This window comes from the organism of the source record quoted next, unplaced genomic scaffold (genome assembly GCF_019419815.1).
Source record: "Pyrus x bretschneideri cultivar Hongxiangsu unplaced genomic scaffold, Pyrus_bretschneideri_v1 Contig13, whole genome shotgun sequence".
Classification (NCBI taxonomy): Eukaryota; Viridiplantae; Streptophyta; class Magnoliopsida; order Rosales; family Rosaceae; genus Pyrus; species Pyrus x bretschneideri.
The window spans coordinates 1477594-1498392 of record NW_025999424.1 but is presented as its reverse complement, the minus strand read 5'-3'; the positions used below and the strand labels follow the sequence as shown (position 1 = coordinate 1498392).

Here is a 20799-nt window from a genome sequence, read left to right as displayed (position 1 = left end):
GAATGTTTTTCTCTTCTTTTGTGTATATAATCAACTACCTAACACACTCACACACACTTTCATTATTATGTTCCTTTTATTTCTTAAAGAAACAAATCAACCATTGACTTACTCTCTCTCCCTTCTCATTTGGCCGGCCAATTGTGTTTAATTTGGGCTTTGGGCTTTTAATTATTTCAAGTCATCCAATGCTTGAATAAAAGCCCAATGGGTTTTTGGCCCAATGGGCCCAATTAAACCCGAACGTTTCTTTAAGCCCAAAACGATCTTTATCGCTTTTATGATTTCTTTAGACTTTCTAAATTAATCAAAACACTTAATTAATCCAATTAATTATTTCCTTCATCCATTAGTTACTCATTACAAGAGTGTATCGGTGAACAATCTTTTAGATTCTAATTAGCAAGGCAGTGAGGTGATTGGCATCAATCCAATTGATTATCCAATCACTTAGTGAATTAAAACTTACTTTTAATTCACCTTCCTTTTAATGACTACATTTAATCATCTAGAAGAACTCACAAGCCATGAGTGACATCTAATCATATATCATGGCTACCCAAGCTAATGTAGAAGTTATTCGGAGAACCTATTCAGTTGGAATTACAATGTAATTCGATCCTTCTCTAAAACAATACTCTCAATCACATTACTAGGGTATGGATTTATAATGTCAAACCCCTAATGTGATTATTCCTTCTTATATGATTCATTTGAGACGTATAGGAACGCTTTCCTTTATTACGCTCGATACTTCGGCCGAAGATTCCCGAATCATATCTTAGAGTATTCATCCTCTCTTATCGAAGATTAGAGATTCCTTGTTGCGCATTCACTTGCCTTCATGGCTAAGTGGCTTAACCCCAACGATGCCTTGGACACTCTCGAATGGAATGACTTTAACATAATCAAAGATTAAGTACTTAACCACAAGACAACGAGATGCCTCAGGTCAAAGGATTACTTACATTATTCCAACCATTAGAGTTACTTGCTTGACATGTGAGTAGACCTCCATGCAAGTACTCTCGTTCGATTGTGTTCAGTGAACTCATTCCCTTAATGAGCACCTACATGCTTGTCTTAGTGTCGCTACACGAATGGGATGAGACTTTCCATCCTTCCAATTGAAGCGGACATAGTATGTACCAGTCTATGGATTGTCAGTATCCCTCCGACAATCCTTATGACCAGGAACCTTTTTGGACATGATGGTTATGAGAAGAAGGTCTCTGTAACCTAACATCATTAGGTTACTTCTTCCATCGATCCATTGTCCATGGATTCACTATTTAGGACATATTTCGTTCATTGAGATAGTCCCAATTAGTATCTTTGCCTTCCGATGTATAAGAGTCATATATATACATCAATTCATTGTCCTGAAAGGTTTCTTCCAAAGATTGACTTTCAGGGCATATTTCCAACAGCGGGGCCAACGGGGACCCACCCAATCACGTGGCAGTACGGGCCCGCCTCCTGGCTCTGATACCATGTAGAAATTTTCAGGTCGACGGGCCGAGGGCCCACTCCAACAACACCGATACTGTCCCCACTTAACCACCTGCACAATCCTCAGGTGTGGGGTTTTATCACAAAAGGCCTCGATGTTAGTTAGAGAGGGGTATTTCTATTTAAAGCACTCTTCTCTTCTCCCTCTGTCCGATGTGGGATTGGGGGTTCCAACACTGGCGACGGTGATCGAACGTGGCTTGTACGGCCGGAAGTGTTGGCAGATAAATTATTATTTTTACCGCGTTATAGGTTTGTGTTCAAAATCAAATGCAACATTCTATAATATTTTAAAACATTTAAATCTTATACATTTATTATTATTTTATTTTAAAATCATACGTTCGTTAAAAAATTTGTTAAACTAACCATTCAGTGTTGACATAGCAAATATGGAGTCCACATTTGTTATGACGTGGCTGTCAAGTTGGCACCATATGTGAAAAAACCAAATAAAAAATGATTATTTAAGATTTTTTTTTATAATTAGAAACTTATATCGAATTGACCATGATAAAGGAAAGTGTTATTCACGCACTCATTTTTACCTCTCACACGCTTTTGTTAGTTTTAGCCATTAGTCTTTTTCAATTCATTCAATCCGACGATCGAAAATTGAGAATGGTATGTAAGAATAAAAATAAATGTGTGGACAACACTATCTTTAATAAAACCAATTATTACATATTGTGTCCATAAGATGATCACAAACTTCACCAAGAAGAACTTTCTCTTGTGCATGCATGCTTGAGACGGAAATTTAAATATTAGCTTAAGATTGTGGGTTGGTTGGGTATATGAATAGTTGGATTATCTTTTGGAACATGAATATAGATTAAGCCCAACCAAGTGTGGTCCTAATGATTAAAGAGGCAATTATTGATATGTTGTACTTATCTTTTAGGAACTTAGTTAATTACCTGTAAACATGCATGCTCATACTAGAATACATAATTAATTCCAACATAATGTCACTACATGTATAATTCCTGGCTTGCGCTTTTTATTCCGGATTAATTATAAGTTCTTTTTTTGTTTTTTTTTTTTTGTCAAAGGTAACTTCATTACTATTAAACAACAAACTTAATTACACAAGGAGGCCCAAATATACAAGATACACACCAAAATAGGACCGCAAAAGTAACCCAAAAAGAGCCCAAAATATAAAAACCAAACACACTCCGTAGAAGCCTGTAACCAGTGCTTTAGCCGGAACGCCACAATCCACGGCCCCAACACCTGCTTCAAATCAAGCCGAGCAAAGCCCCATCAGGGGAAGAACTGAAGACTTGATCATCTTCCAAAGAGCACCCCAGAAATTGCAGCCACCGATCAAAGAACCAAACTGTGGAAGGCAGTGGGAAGATACAACCCACAAGCAACAGACCAACAGTGCCAACATAGGCACACAGATGGAAGGAGGTGGTAAGAACACCCGAGCCGGAGCTATACACACCTTCCTAGAGAATCGCAAAAAGTTGCGTAGAAAATTAGTGGTTGCAAATCTAAAAGGTGAGGTGGAAGAGAATCGGATAGGGGGATGGACAGCAGAGAGGGGAAGGAAAGGCAAAACGGAAAGGAAATAGGAAAGAGAATGAAAAGAAAAGAGGAGAATCAGGAGGGAGGATGGACAACAAAGAGGGAAAGCAGGGCTGAGGACAGAACAACCAAAGGCAAGAAAGGGTAGAGGAAAGGGGCAAGCAGGCCGAAAAACAAAGGAAGAAGTAGACTAAAAAGAAAGGAAGTAAAAGGAAAAGGGAAAGAGAAGGAAAAGGTGACTGCCACCGACGCTAACCATAGCTAGGGCCGGAGGCTAGGAGATTGACGGAATCGGAAAACTCACACACACCAATGAAAAGAACTTTCACGAAGGAAAGGAGAACTCTCACTAAGGAGAGACCAGGAAAATCAGAATGTTTCCCGAGTATTAAGAAATGGTACTGTTAGAAAGACTATTCGACATGCATTCTAACAGTACCATTTCTTAATACTGGCATCTCGAACATGTGCTTTTGCACTTAACTCCCTTCACGTAACAATGAAAATTTTGCTCAATTTTTCAGTAGAGTCGCACGTACGGTAATGAGGGGGGTTCGCGTCTATACGTGTAGTGTGGTGGTTGGGCCTACCCACTCTATTTGTTCCATGATCTATGAGTCTACTGGAGCTACCCACTTCGAACAATTAGCCAAAATTTTAACCGGATATCTCAATTATCGCAAGTCTGCTAGCGATATCCATGGCTACTCAAAGCTCTTTCTTTCTGACTTCTACGTCTCTCCTTCAAAATATAGACTGAGAGAAGCTTCTATTTATAGGCGTTGGAGGCCCTTAACTCTTTCTTATTATTAGTAATTCTTATATTTTAATAGGTAGATTGTTGTCTTGGTTCCGTAGAATGGATCATTTCATAATGGCTTTTTCATGAACCTATTTGTCACACTTTTGTATAGTGATCAAGCTTGCAGAGGAACCAAAATCGGTTCTTAAAACATGAAAATAAGTCGGGGAAAAATGTAATATATTGGGTGGAAAGCATTCTGGATTAACATGTGTAATATATTGCAGAGGAAAAATGGAAGATATTGCAGAGGTTCCAAATGGCTGGATTACAAAGCTAAGAAAAAAGCTCTTTCCTTTCGGTTGGATTTTGAATTTCCACGAATTGTGGAAACTGAATTTTGGTTTGGGCGAAGCAGCAATCGGATAGAGGAACAGTGAAGTTGCTGAGCAGATTGTACGCCGTGCACAACATCAACGAGCTTGGGTGAAAGTTGCGAGCATGACAGCAAGATCTTGGGTAACCTCCCACCCTAACACTAAGCGTTTTCTTATTGCGGAAGATAACACATTCGGGGAAAGTGTCCGTTGATGTCAGAAACTGAGGGCATATATATGCACAGAAAACAATTGCGAATGTTAGAAAAAAAAAAAGCTGAAAGGGTTCAATAACTAGTATCCTTTTCCATCTTTCAGTCGACTCCAAGACTCGGTGACAAGCTAAAGAGATTCACTATTTATCGACAAGTCTGAAAACAATAGAATTTAGCCTATCTATGCCTATGAGAAGCTTTCCACAAAAAACACTCTTTTGTTTCTATACCATTCAGTTCCACTGTATGGCCAGTTCAATGACAAACTAAAACGCCTACCCTATCTCCTGTAAACGTCTCCGTCGATTCCTAGCCGACCGTCTCACTCACAATTACACCACCATATCTACGAGTCTGAAAACACCAAAATTAAACCTTTCAGTTCCTATAAATTCAGTATATAAACCACATAGCCACATAGTAAGACACAATCTCAATAAAAAAAACACACGGCTGTATTTCGAGTCCCAAAAACGCCAAATATCTATGCAATGAGAATACCAACCACGCTGCTACGTATGGCTCAAATCTTTGGCATTATTGCTACATTGCTCAAGAAATAATCAAATCAATAAAATAATACTTCATGAGAACACAAATGAAGAGAATTACCTTAAACCACTGCTTTCGGAGCTCAATATCAGCCAGCATGAATCTCATACGCGGCCGAACCATTCTTCACCATAAACTTGTCAAACTGAGATCGATCACTGAAGCATCTTTTACCCATGTATGTCGCCAAGCCAATGGTGTTGCCCATCGCCTAGCCCGTACGTTATGCACTCAGGGTTGCGAGTCCATGTTTCTGGTTAGATTCCCCGTTGATGTGCTCCTGGAGGATTTGTAATGGACTAAGCATATGCTCCTCTTTTGTAAGGTTGTTTTCTATGAAATGAAAGTCTATCGTTTTACTCAAAAAAAAAAAAAAAAAAAAAAGAAATCAGCGTCGAAACTGAATGAAGAAACGTTTGGCAATCAACCAAAACCATCCGATTGATTCCACGATCATAATCATAACTCTCAGGTTCAATAGGGATGTCCAACCACGCTGCTTTCTATGCAATGAGAATACCAACCACGCTGCTACGTATGGCTCAAATCTTTGGCATTATTGCTACATTGCTCAAGAAATAATCAAATCAATAAAATAATACTTCATGAGAACACAAATGAAGAGAATTACCTTAAACCACTGCTTTCGGAGCTCAATATCAGCCAGCATGAATCTCATACGCGGCCGAACCATTCTTCACCATAAACTTGTCAAACTGAGATCGATCACTGAAGCATCTTTTACCCATGTATGTCGCCAAGCCAATGGTGTTGCCCATCGCCTAGCCCGTTATGCACTCAGGGTTGCGAGTCCATGTTTCTGGTTAGATTCCCCGTTGATGTGCTCCTGGAGGATTTGTAATGGACTAAGCATATGCTCCTCTTTTGGAAGGTTGTTTTCTATGAAATGAAAGTCTATCGTTTTACTCAAAAAAAAAAAAAAAAAAAAGAAATCAGCGTCGAAACTGAATGAAGAAACGTTTGGCAATCAACCAAAACCATCCGATTGATTCCACGATCATAATCATAACTCTCAGGTTCAATAGGGATGTCCAACACCCATCTTTTCTTGATTGGATTACTGAAGCGGCGAGACTGCTCCCCAAATCCAGTTTTGATCTCTTCCTCACGACGTGTTGGGCATTATGGGGGGCTAGGAATGCGAAACTTGGAATGGGGAAGTACATACCCCTGCTGTGTGTGTTGAGAGGGCTAGACTAAGGTGGATAGCCTTTGGAAAGGCTAAACATACGCAGAGTTCGACGGCGGGGACCAATAAGAGAGCCAAATGGACTCCTCCTCCTCCAGGACGCCTCAAATTGAATGTAGATGGGGCATGGAATGAAACCAGGACAAAGGCTGGTTTTGGGGCGATTATTCGAGATGTAATGGAGACTTTGTGAAGGCAATTTGTGGCAGCTATGAGGATATCTTTTCTCCTCGGCATGCGGAACTAGTGGCTTGTCGGGAAGCTGTGTATTGGGCAGTAAACAGGGGTTATCAAAACTAATGTTTCGAGACGGACTAACTTCAGATTGTGGAGGCTTTAAGGAACCCATCTCTAAACTTGTCCACTGTGGGACAAGTGGTGGAGGACATCAAAGCACTTCTCCATTCAATCACTGAAGCTACTATTACCCATACTCGCCGCAATACAAGCAATGTTGCTCATTAACTCGCACGGATTGGACCTTCAGTAACCCAAATCTGTGAATGGAATGAGAGTCCTCCAAGTGTTATTCATGATCTACTTGTTGAGGATTTTGTAGGGCATTGATTTTAAAAGTCGAACTATGTAATAGTCTTTTTGATGAAATGAAATCTACTATCGTATATTTTCAAAAAAAAAAAAAAAAAAAAAAAAAAAAAGAAGCTAGCCTTTGAATGCTTTTGCCATGGATGCTCCACGATCATCAAGCTCACTGCAGCTTGAAGCTCCAACTCAATATCAAATCCTCAACCTCAGCGAAAATAAGGACCTTATCGACGAAAAATGCACTATGGAAAATTGGGCCCGCAACTTAATTTCGCACCGGGAGTTCTAATTTCTCAACACATGAAGAATTGAAAATCGTAATACCTAATTGCTTGGCCCAAATTTACATCTGTTCTAACATTATCCCTTTTTTTTTTAATCTTCGCTTGAAAAATTATCTATGTATTAAGTTGACCGTTTCATTCCAACACTCATATTGCATCCGTTAATATCACTGTATAACGTTATTGATCGGTATTGAATTTAAGGGTTTGACTTCCTAATGTTTATAACTTTATATATATACTTGTTAGTCTCTATTGACAAGAGAATGTAGATTACAATCATCTCCTCTTCTTTCTTCTTCTATCTTTTTGATCCATTATTTTTGAAAGCTTTATTACATTCTTCACTCCCTCCATACCAAAGGAAGGAATCGAATTGTTCACTCGATTCAAGTATTGTGAGTATACGCTTACAAGGATTATAGGTTGCTGTATTCTGGAGATTATGACGATATAACCTGCTATACCGGAACATTATCTTAGAGGGGCAAAATCAACTTTTATGTACTGCGATTATACGCCTCAACCTAAAATGTTGTTCTAATTAAAGCATCGACGAATAGCGGTTTATACCCTATAAAAGATAAATATTTTATCTTTTTTAGCTTATTTTATTTAATAATTATGATAATAAAATTTAATATACTAATATTTATCTCATGTGATTTGTTGTTGGAGAAGTAACTTTCATCTCATCAATATTTTCAACAAAAATATCGCTTGGAATGAAACATTTGCCCCATTCGAAGTATCATTTAAAAAAAAAAAAAATCCTTTTAAAAGAATATGATGAGCAACATTTTAATTGGTAACTGCGGGCATAACGGCGTTGGACTGGAAGTGCAGGTTTGCCTTTCGACGGAAGGACGAAGATGAACGACCTGAACATCAACGTACATCAATTCAAATCACCAAATACAGATCAAGTCGAACCAAAATTCGATCAATTCATCATCCCCAAATGGCTGGAATAGAAGAACTTAGAAAAAAGCTCACAACTTTGTCCGATTGCGAAAAGGGCTTCTCCGCCGGCGGCACTTCCTTGGAGCTCGACCCTTGCGATTCCTACACAGTAAGCACTTTTGGCTTTTTTTTTTGCAATCCGAATAGTCAAATTTTGAACTTAGGGCTTCTGGAAATTGTGGATATTTGATTTCTGGGTTTTGGGTTGAAGGTATCGGACAGGTGTGTACAACATCAACGAGCTCGGATTGCAGAAATGCACGACCTTGGCGGTGGATGACAGCGCCGAGTAGACCTACCGGTGTGCCTCTGAGGATATGATGGTGTTTGGGGCAATTGGCAGCGGCGCCAGCAGCGTTGTGCAGAGAGCTATCCACATTCCCACTTATCGGATTCTAGCGCTAAAGAAGATCAACATTTTCGAAAAGGTATCGTACGTCGCCTTTTCGGATAATTCTGTTTATGTTACGTCTTTTTTTTTCTTTTTGTGAAATGGGATCATAGTACTGATTAAAAGTAATTATATTGATTTCCTGTGTAAATTCCAAATTTAGGAACTTTATGCTAGCGATTAGTAACCGGAAAGGAAATGCTGCGGAAAAAACCCCAGAAATTTTGAATGGGGGAATTGAAATAGAGCGTTCTTTGTTGCATGATAGGAGAAAAAGCAACGGCTGCTTGCTGAGATACTGACACCGCACGAACCACCTTGTTACTAAGGTCTTGCAGAATTTCATGGCGCATTCTATACACCGGATTCTGGTAAATAAGCATAGCTTTAGACTTTAGAGTATATCGATGGAGGATCATTGGCGGATACTGACACGGTTCGTGATACTTGTTGCATCTTTGTACTTTGGTTTAATCGTCATGATTCGTCACTGATTTCTTAAGTGCATTCATTTCCACTACTGGGGGCGTCTCCTTTCATGTTACATTTGACGCATCGATATCAAAAGTGGTCTTTTGGTATTAACAAATCTAGCAATGTAATTATGAGTTTGCGACATTTGTTGGGACGGTCAGTTACATGTCTCCTGAGCGAATTTGAAATGAGAATTATTCCTATCCAGCTCATATTTGGAGCCTTGGTCTTGCTCTCTTTCAGTGTGGTACTGGAGAATTTTCATAGACAGCTAATGAAGGACCCGTCAATCTTATGCTGCAGGTAAATACCTGTCAATCTTATGCTGCATTCATATCCTTACCAATGCCTACATCCGCCGTTGTTTTGCAACTGAGGTTCTGAGGTCTATGGCAGATCTTGGATGATCCATCACCTACACCTTCAAAACACAAATTTTCATCAGAATTCTGCTCGTTTATTGAAGCCTGCCTACAAAAGGATGCAGATGATCGTATTAGCCACAGATTTCAATCTGGGAGATGGTAGCTTGACATCAACATTGTTTAACTAGTATTCTTCTTCTGCAGATACCTTTCACACCCCTTCATCACAAAGTACGAGGATTCCCAAGTGGACTTAGCAGCATTTGTATGAAGCGTTTTTGATCCAACACAGAGGATGCAGGACTTGGCAGATGTGAGTACTTGACACTTGCATTATCTTTAAACCAACAAAATTGTGCCAAAAACCACTTTCAAATGCCGAGTCTAGATATAATCTCTAACAATTTGTGAGTCAAATATGTGACAGTTCACGTAGTTCAATTGGTCCTAATGATTAGAGAGGCAATTATTGGTTGATGGAAGATACATTATTTGTCATCTTGTAGGATGTAAGATTGACTAGTCATAAATATGGTGAGTTAGGCCAATTGGATAAGGTACATGTCCAGAGCCTTGCACCAAGTTCGAATCACCTTCAAGTTGATTATTAGACATGTATATTGGGTAATGTGATTTCTAGTACTAACGTCTCTAACGTATGCTTTTGTACTTAACTCCCTTCACGTAACAATGATAATTTTGCTCAATTTTTGTAGTCTTGTTCTTTCTTTGGTGTCAGTGGGATAAGAATCATCATTTACAATCCCTTTTTCTTCTTTTCCCGTCATTTGAAAGTCTTCATATCCATTTCCGTTACATAGAAAGTGAATTCAATTCGTGTTTAGTTACCTACTAGAAATTTGTACCCGCGCGATGCTGCGGGATTTAAAATCATATGAAATATTTTATAGGTTCAATTTTCACAATGTTTGAGTGAAAAACAGAGAATTATGAATGGCAAATGAGTAATAAGTCATTGAACCCAATCAGCAAACTTTATTTAAATAGAACCAAATGAGTAATAGGTCATTAAATCCTCATTTCACCATTCTAATTTTTTTACATATCTGTCTGTGTATATATGAGGGTAGTCATTCAACCCTCACTTTTTTCTTTTTTTAGAGTTCTGCATACTAATTGGAGGAAACCAATGAATTCAAAGCTTTTCCATACCTCGGCTTATAGTTTGAGGGAATTTAATATGTTCTTGGAAATTGGTAAAAGTGAATGTGGAGGAATAGGGGAAGAGTCCATTGTCTGTCAAGCTCTTCCCTTTGAATTGCTGTAAAAGAAACTTTCACATCCACCATTCCACTATTTCTCCTATTCAAATTAAAAAAATTTAAATTAAAGATTTTAAGAAAAAACTCGACAGAAAATCACTATATAGTTCAATAAATTTGGAATCTTTGTTATTTTCCTAAAGAATAAAAGGTGAAAACTTTACCTGAGGAGCTGAAAGCCAAGCTGTGATGAGAGCAAGGCAGATGGTGCTGGAAATGTTATGAAGGGACAGAATCAGAACTGATAGGATTGAATAAATCAGTCAGAAAACTGAAGATGTGATCAACCTGTTTGTTGTCAACCTGCATCCACAGAAAAACCATACAAAAAAATCGCTAATTAGATTCGATAGCATACCACAATGTCATGGTACAAAGTTATCTGTAATCATGAAATTAGTCACCTGAAATCTGCCGGACAACTCATCAGGAAACCCAACTTTTTCTGGGTTTAAATTTTCTCCCAATCCGAAACGGATTCATCTAAAACACAAAGTCGAACGGGCTAATCCCTTCACTGGACTGTGACTTAACAGAGGTTCATAATCTCTCCAACAGTGCATCAGTAGTGCTACTTGTTTCATAGGTTCTGAACTGGAAAATCCCCAAATGGGCAAATCCAAATTTTATCATTAAAACCAAAATTATAGTAAGAAAATAATAATTATAACAGCTTGTACAAAGATGAGTTTTTGAAATTTACCTGCCTTAACTTGTGCACACTTTACATGCAGAGACCCTTATGTTTTTTTGGTGGTTTAAAAGCTTGCAAATCACAGGAGGTTGTCCATTCTGTTTTGAACTCCAAACAACAGATAATGGGATGAGAACCCTAGGAAAAAAAGTCAATTATTAAATACTTGACAATATGTAATCTACAATCAACCAAAACAAACACATAGAGGTTACATTTCGAAACTATTATGCAAAAACCAACCCTAATAATGATTCAGAAAACCTTAGTTAACTATCTTTTATGATTGAAACTACACTATAAAATGTTAAATCCTTATGTAGACATGCAATCCAAAACGAAGACAAATTTGAAAGATGTGAGCCTTACCTGACAACGGATTAAACAGAAGGCACAAAAATAAGATATGCAATTGGAGTTGTACTGTAGCAGCCACTGCTTTCTAAATTCAAAGCTGGGAATAAGAAAATAGAATACATTCCATCCAACAAAAGATTAAATGAAAAGGAAAAAAATTATATACCTTGATGATAAGGAGCTTGCAAAGCCGCAGAGAAAAATTGGAAATTCGAGCAACAACTCTTGCTGCACCTAAAAATCAAAGCAGATCAGAAAAGTACACCCAAAGCTCGAAAAAATTTAAATCACACACAATTAAAAAAAATAGAAACTCATTAATAAACGTTTGATCGTATCCTTAACTTTTTCTAAAATCAAAAATCAAAATACATCAGACAACCACACATAAACGACGGAAAAAAAATTGAAATCCCATGTGCCAAGAAAACCAAATAACTCACAAAATCAGCCAAAAGATACAAAACAGGGAAAAAAGCTAAATCTGGGTGAGAGAGAGAGAGAGAGAGAGAGAGAGAGAGAGAGAGAAAGAGAGAGCCAAAAGATACAAAACAGGGAAAAAAGCTAAATCTGGGTGTGAGAGAGAGAGAGAGAGAGAGAGGAAGAGAGAGCAGACAATAGGCTTAAAGATTTGAATCTGTAAAGTGGTTCCACAAAACCTGTAAAGTGGTTCCAGAAAAGCTGAAAAGTGGTTCCACAAAACCTGAAAAGTGGTTCCACAAAACCTGAAAAGTGGTTCCACAAAACCTGCAAGTTTATAGCTAATCGGGTCACATTCTCCTTCCTCTGCAAATAAACAAATCAAAATTCGATGCCGAAAACTATTTAAAATATATATATATATTTGTTGTTTTACTTTTCTTTTAAAAAAATGTATACAATTTTACACATTTTCAAATCTACATATTTTTAAGATCTTGTAATTCTTCAATAAATTTATTAGTTTGGCATTCTCAATCCAAAAAGACTAAAATTGTTATCTTCACAGTATCAAAGATTGTTGGTTGTCCTCGCTATAGTGTTTCCAATCATATAGTCATTTTGGATAATTTACAATTAATTTTACCACAATTAAAGCTAACTTTATTAATTGCAATGTAAATATTATTCAATCACTCACAACACACCATTTCCCTTTTTCACAAAAAGCAGAGACCCATTTTTCATTATTTATTGAGAAAAACTATTTGCAAATGGCCAAAACTTAAATATCCAAACAAAAACCACAAAAAACTCATATGCAAACAAAAAATAGTCCCTCCGAAAAAAAAACTAAAAACTTAAAAAAAAAAATCCATTCCATCCAACAAAAGATTAAATTTACATATATATATTTGTTGTTTTTTTTCGGCTCTGCATAAAAATAAAAAAAATAAAAAAAAAACGTTTTTGTTATTAAATTTTTTTTGCTCCGAAACCAAACGATGGGTTAGAAAACAAAGCTTACAACTTAAATAGAAAAGAACAACCTACTGCTGCAAGCAACATACCGTCCACTTTGCAGATTTTTGTGGAACCACTTTGCAGGTTTTGTGGAACCACTTTTCAGGTTTTGTGGAACCACTTTTCAGGTTTTGTGGAACCACTTTTCAGGTTCAAATCTTTAAGCCTAAACAAATATAAAAGTTTACTGCAAGTTTATAGCTAATCGGGTCACATTCTCCTTCCTCTGCAAATAAACAAATCAAAATTCGATGCCGAAAACTATTTAAAATATATATATATATATATTTGTTGTTTAACTTTTCTTTTAAAAAAAATGTGTACAATTTTACACATTTTCAAATCTACATATTTTTAAGATCTTGTAATTCTTCAATAAATTTATTAGTTTGGCATTCTCAATCCAAAAGACTAAAATTGTTATCTTCACAGCATCAAAGATTGTTGGTTGTCGTCGCTATAGTGTTTCCAATCATATAGTCATTTTGGATCATTTACAATTGATTTTACCACAATTAAAGCTAACTTTATTAATTGCAATGTAAATATTATTCAATCACTCACAACACACCATTTCCCTTTTTCACAAAAAGCAGAGACCCATTTTTCATTATTTATTTAGAAAAACTATTTGCAAATGGCCAAAACTTAAATATCCAAACAAAAACCACAAAAAACTCATATGCAAACAAAAAATAGTCCCTCCGAAAAAAAAACTAAAAACTAAAAAAAAAAATCCATTCCATCCAACAAAAGATTAAGGGAAAAGGAAAAAAATTATATACCTTGATGATAAGGAGCTTGCAAAGCCGCAGAGAAAAATTGGAAATTCGAGCAACAACTCTTGCTGCACCTAAAAATCAAAGCAGATCAGAAAAGTACACCCAAAGCTCGAAAAAATTTAAATCACACACAATTAAAAAAAATAGAAACTCATTAATAAACGTTTGATCGTATCCTTAACTTTTTCTAAAATCAAAAATCAAAATACATCAGACAAACCACACATAAACGACGGAAAAAAAATTGAAATCCCATGTGCCAAGAAAACCAAATAACTCACAAAATCAGCCAATTCCACTGAAGAGAAAGGTTAGTAAAGATTGAATTGAAATGTAAAACGTTAATGAAAGAAAGCTAATAAACTCTGAATTTTTTCACATACCATTGATCCTTACCATTGTGGTGTAAGCTTTAGTGTTTAAGGTATAGCTAATAATCCTTGTATATGTACCTCTGTTAATATTAAACGAACTTTTTAACACCTTATTGCACACCTGAACACCAATTATGTAAACTTGATTTATTAAACTGGACGGGTAAAAGAAATAGTTTTCTGTTTTGACTTTAGCTAACATAAGTATGTTATTTCATTATTAAATAAGATTGATATGTATCATGAGGATTAAAAAATCATGCCATCAAATAAATTTGAGGAAAAAAAAAGAGAAAAAACTAAATTAACCAAATCAACATGTAGCATCTGCATACCTTCGCTTTCTTCAAACTCTTTTCCTTAAATTCATTTTAATTTTCATCAAATTCACGAACCTATGCAAGCCAAACAGTGTTGTTGGTGCTTTCTGAGTGTGAGAGAGAGAGGGTAATGTTTCCTGCAACCAAAAAACGAAATCAAACGAAAGAACCAGATGTAAAACACGAAGAAATAGAAAAAAACGCTAAGCAAAATAGGTGAAGAGCCGAACTTTACAACAATCATATAAAAAAATTTCTTCCTAACCAAACAGAAAATAAAGCAACGCATGAACAAACACACCTGCAACAGAGCGATTCGTTCGTGGAAAACAGCGAGAAAAACATGCCAAACACCCTCCCACACAATCCGATTGGAATCAAAACCGAAAGACAAACGGAGAAATAGAGAGAAACGGAAAGACAGAGAGAAGAAAAGAAAGAGGAAACTGAAAAATGAAAGATGCTGGACCAATTTAATAAGGGGTGAAAAGAAAAATCGAAAATTTAATCCATTTTTATATAAATGATAAAAACAATTAGGGATCTGGGAGATTGAACGGAATGATGATCGGAGGGAGGAAATTAGGGTTAGAGAAGAGAGCGAAAGAGCGAGCAGAGAGAGGAAACTTACAGTTCGGGATCGAGACGAAGAGGACGAATCTGTAAGGATGAGATTGTGGTGTGAGGATCGCAACGCAGCAAGAGAGGGAAGGGGGGGAGAGAGAGAGAGAGAAACAGACAACTGGAGATCGAAATCGAAATCAAAAAAGGAAGGCTCGAGAACTTCTGGAACCATGAAAACGCGTCGACATCTCATAAAAGTAGAGGATGCGTGGAGAAATCGACAGATTTCTATCGCACAGCAGGGACAAAAACGCCATTTTACTGTATAATAAACACAAAAAACAAAACTTAAAGAACAATTAAAGGGCAAAAACGGAAGAACACTGGCGAAGTAACAGTAAAAAGGACACAGAAGGAATTAACAGGAAGTTAGGCGTTTAGTATATATATAATTTGTCATACTTTTGTATTATAATCAAGCTTGCAGAGGATCCAAATCCGTTCATAAAACATGAAAATAAGTCGAGAAAAATGTAATATATTGCGTGGAAAACATTATGGATTAACCTGTGTAATATATTGCAGAGGATCCAAATGGCTGGATTACAAGAGCTAAGAAAAAAGCTCTTTCCTTTTGGTTGGATTTTGAATTTCCACGAATTGTGGAAACTGAATTTTGGTTTGGGCGATCGGATAGAGGAACAGTGAAACTGCTGATCAGATTGTACGCTGTGTGCAACATCAACGAGCTTGGGTGAAAGTTGCGAGCATGGCTGCGAGAACATCTTAGTAACCTCCGCTCCCAACACTAACGTGTTTTATTGCAGAAGATAACACATTTGGGGAAAGTGTCCGTTGATTTCAGAAACCTTGGGCAAAATATATGCACAGCAAACAATTGCGAATGTTATAAGAAGGGATGTACTATCCACGCACCATGTTTTACTTCTCAACACCCCTTATTAATTTCTGTCATTTGATATTCTTCAATTCATTTAATCTGATGGTCGAAAATTAAGAGGGTGTGTGAGAAGTAAAAATGGATGTGTGGATAGTATACCCATAGAAAAAAAGCCAGAAGGGTTCAATAACTACCATGTTTATCAACAGTCTGAAACAGCAAAGTTTAGCCTATCTATGACTGGCAAAGCTTTCCACAAAGAAGACTCTTGTGTTTCTGTACTATTCAGTTCCCCTGTATTTGGAAGAATAATCATCCATGACCAATTCAATGACACACTAAACCTATCTATAAGTGAGGATCCAGTCATTTCCCTGTCTAGCCAAAACCCTGTAACAATCAGCAGAACTAGCCACGAAAATAAAAAAATAAGAGATTGAGCAATGGAGTTTTTATTATAGGAACCAAACAATTGTATAGCGTGTACAATGCATACAAGCTTTCTTAGAAGTGACAAACATTACTACAACTTACACAATTAGTATATCGCATACACCATCAAGAATTTATCCAGCGTTTGACTTTCCTATCGAATATTCCTCCACCATAAGTAGACACGAAAAAGTCAACGAGAAGGGGAAATTGCATCCAAACAAATAAAATGATAGGAACACCAGCAAGGAAGACGATTGGATAAGTAATCCATGGTTTGTCTTGAAGCATGATGAATAAGGCAGAAGAAAAGGCAACCATCATGGTCGCAATGGAGATGAAGAGTGTGGAATGGCCTATTATCATTTTTGTGGGTAAGGATTTGAGAAAATCATCTTCAGCATAACGCGATGTAAGGATGCCCAGAAACATCAACACTGATGTTGCGGAAGAAAAGAGCGAAATTGCATCTGAAACTATAAAAACCATAAATAGTTTTTGGTTTAAGAATATAGGAAACCTGTTTCTTGGTTGTTTCCACCAGGAACTGTAAATGCTGCAGCAAACATAATTGTAATAATGAGGGCACTGACAACTGTACAAGAACTTGATGTTCCCTTCATCCACTTTTCTCCTTCCTTATGCAATTTCTCGTGACTCTTGGTAAATAGTTTAGAGGGTATCAAACCATCTTTATTTTTAGTTGAGGATCCCGAGAGTTGGAAATGAATACTCTCTACCTCCTGCATTTCATTGAACAAAAAATTATGCACCGTGGTGATATTAGTTGATCGTGTTCTTGCAGTAATTAGAAAAGGAAAAAAAATGATGCATCATTTGATACATGGATACGGTTTAAGTTTAAGCATATAATGAGGTTGAATTTATATTATTCTTGGACAGCATCGACATGTAACAAGGTGAGAAAGAAGTCAAATTTCAAATTATTAAGTGACACAATTTGAATTTCATGGGATTAAGTATTCGGAATGAATTTCAGGGGTCATAGATGTAATTAAGCCTAGAAGAATAATATAAAGGGAAATAATTCTAACCTTGTACCATTGCCTTTCTCTCTGCATTTGCAAGGCTGCACCTGCAATACGATCAAGCTTTGCCAATGGAGATAACATCCCCGCACTATGTAGGAGGTCGTTGTAGGAATCATCTAGTAAATTCGTAATGAGATTTCTTTGACGAACCCCGTATATAAGGCTATAAACTTTTTCTTGACGGCATTCAACAGCATGCTGAAATATGTTCTTGTTGTCTCCATTCGTTCTGAATAACAGTTCTGGTCTGGCTTTACATAAAGAAGTAACGACCTCAACAATCCCATTTTCAACAGCTACGAATATTGCACCATATACATCGCCATCCCTCATTTCTTTACGAGTTAAATGTTTTATCACGTCACACATGCAGTCCAAAATTTGACGTGACCGAACATGGATCAATTTCAGCTCACGAATGCGCTTGATTCCTACGTTGACATTCAAAACAATGTAACTCACAACTCACAACCACATTTTTACGAAATAAAAAGATAGAATAAATAAATTATTAGTTTAAACAAAAGGAAAATGCAAGCTGATTTTCATACACAATTTTTAGTTTCTCACAAACTTCTCTTAATTTATACTTATCGGATTTGATAAATCAAACGAAATCAACAAAATGAATTCAATAGAGATATGTTAGAAGTTAACCATACGTTATCATTTTCCATAAAAAATAAATTAATTAATATCCACATACCCAAAAACTCTAAAAGCCTCGATGGAAGTGCTTGTAGTAAACCCAAGACTGCAACACAAATATAAAATCAGATTTTGCTGCCAAAATTTCTTTATATGCTGATTACATGTTATATGGCAATATGCATGAAATATACTTAATTGAGTTCAAATCCACAAGTTTAAAGACCCAAATCCATGGATCTTGGTGGTTCAAGATGTTAGAGAACAATTCAGAAAATAAATAATAACATAATTTAAAATAATTAATTCTCTATTTATGAAATATACTTGTAATACAAAATGAAACAATAAACAAACAATTACATAAAATAGAATGCAATTCTTATTTATTTTAAGGAAATTTTTTATGAAACCCAACAATAGCTTAATACCCAGGCACCATAGATTTTGGAAGCTTGCCCATTCGAACTGCAATTTCCATGGGTTCAGCAATTTCCAAATCCAATCAATACAAATCCTCGAAATATTTGATCCCAAATTCAAATGAATGAATCTTCACATAAATTTGATTCCAATAAATCAATAATACAAAAAAAAAGTGATTTTCACCCATCCTTTATAATTTTCGCACACTTCTCTTGATTTATAGTCATCGAATCGAATAATTCAAACAAAATCAACAACCACAATTAAATAAGGATGTGTAATTAAAAGGCTTAACAGAGTACGTGAAAATCACCTCTCTTTATTTATAGTTGTTCACACACCCCTCTTTATTTATTCTAGTAAATTTCTTGATTAAATATATCATTTTCAAATTTTAAAACTATTTTTTATCTTTGTAAAAAAAATTAAAACTAATTTTAAGCATTAAAATTAAAAATAAATAAATAAACTGTTGCAAGTTCCCACCCAGCCTAACCCCTCAGACCCGCCCACCCGCGCCACCCCTTTCAGTATGTCTTCAAAGTTCCACCCAGCCAATCTTCTTTCTTCGGTTGCCATGGCGAATCTGCCATGTCTCCGCCCTCCGCCCTCTCCCTCCCCATCCCCCCCCCCCCCCAAAAATCCCCCCTCCCTCCTTCTTGTTCCACTGTAACAACAGCCGAAGACCACTACGACGGCTGCCCTTGCAGCCATGAAACCAAAACCCAATTTCAAAAACGATTCCAAAAAAACCAAATTCGAAATTGAAAAGCAATTCGAATTCGAATCGATTGGTTAAAAGGGAAGGAAGAATCTCACTCTTTGGTGACGGCGATGATGTTGTCAACGAAACCGTTGAATCATCTCATAACAGTACAATCAAATTTTGATTTTTGTAATCGGATTTCAGAACAAGGAAATTAAATTTCTGGAAAATTCGAATTTGGAAACGACAGAATAAAAAATAAAAATAAATAAATAAAGCAAAATACGAGCGGCAATTGGGAAGAAAAATCGAGAAAAAATTTAGGGGCCTCCTTCAAACCTGGCATCAATTTTGACAAATCCGTGCAGAGCATTCATGATTTGCATACGATGATGACTGTTGATTTTTTTTTAAAGTTTTTTTTTTCCTTTAGTTTTAAATCATTTTAAAATTTAAAAAATGATTTATTAATTAGGAAAAGGATCCCCTCCGGATCCTCGAATCCGGTATGTCTATCGTTCATCATACAGTCAATTTTCATAAGATACTGTTCATGTTTAATTTTAAAAATAATTATTTAAAATGATTTATGATTGCACGATAAACGGTTGAAAACTGTCAATATAAGATGCGCACAAACATTAAATATGTACATGAGCAACTCCGGTTAAGTGAATTGTGTCATTTTGTAATTTTGACCCTATTTTAATTGGGTAAACTAGTCGTCAGTTATTAATTTGATGACGTTTTAGAGATGTTCAAATGTTTCACTATTTTGGTGTGATCCCTTTATATATATATATAGATAATAAATAATACATTTGTTTTACTATGTTGTAGTAAGGTAGAGCGGTTCGCTTGAGTTGCTCAACCGCTCCTTAGCCCCGGTGCTCATGACGCAGCACAGAATCTCCACCGTGCCGAGGGACCAAGCAAGGCATAGCTAGTGGTATAGGTATATATATAATACTTTTGTTTTTTGATTTTCACGTTTAAGTTCGGATTAGGCCGTGTTAGTTGTTTATTGTATCTTGTAATGTTCGGATAGGCCGACAACATTTCATTGTATTCCATTCCATCAACCACATCACCTAACTAATTATTAAAAACAAGGAGATGGATAATTGAAACAATTCCAAAAGAAAAAAAAAAGAAAAAGAAAGAGCATAACATATCAAACGGACTTCAACATATCAAATCGTAGTTAGAGTTTTGAGGTGTAACATACCTGTGTTATTCCTTTGATTACCCTGTTCATTTTCTTGATTTTGAACATTTATACGGAAATCTTTGGCGGAATGACCAAGCTCTATGCGTATACCTACCAAGAAATAAATTTCCTCATTCAAAATACTCATTGTAGATATTTTAAAACAGATTTTGTGAATGAAAACATACCATTATGGTATATGATTTAAGAAATGAGTAATGCTAAGGAACCTAAATTTTTAAATCAAATAATGTGGTTATAGATGAGTAAATTATTAATTAAATATCGATTAACGTGCTTATTTCTTATTGGTAACACATCATTTAGTTTAAAAATTTAGTTTTCCTAGCATTAAGACCATCTTATTTGAACCACCTTATGAAACCCTCTATGTGGAAGATGACATTTGTACATGCTACATGTAATGCTGATAAATT

At 36.2% G+C, this 20799-nt stretch overlaps 1 non-coding gene and 2 pseudogenes across 1 annotated transcript; 1 reads left to right on the top strand and 2 right to left on the bottom strand.

Moving 5' to 3' along the window:
• The window catches only part of LOC103965804, a 44235-nt pseudogene that overhangs the window by 12098 nt on the left and 11338 nt on the right, over window positions 1–20799 (bottom strand).
• On the top strand, window positions 3053–9999 carry LOC103959739 (annotated as a pseudogene).
• LOC103959736 lies at window positions 10147–20525 on the bottom strand. Its single transcript, XR_007256214.1, has 13 exons — window positions 20381–20525; window positions 18079–18126; window positions 17376–17803; window positions 15555–17063; window positions 14725–15308; window positions 14439–14560; window positions 13733–14224; window positions 11671–11738; window positions 11517–11589; window positions 11157–11285; window positions 10858–11047; window positions 10618–10756; window positions 10147–10493 (listed from the first exon to the last, which is right to left on the bottom strand). It is a non-coding gene; the product is annotated as an ankyrin repeat-containing protein ITN1 (transcript).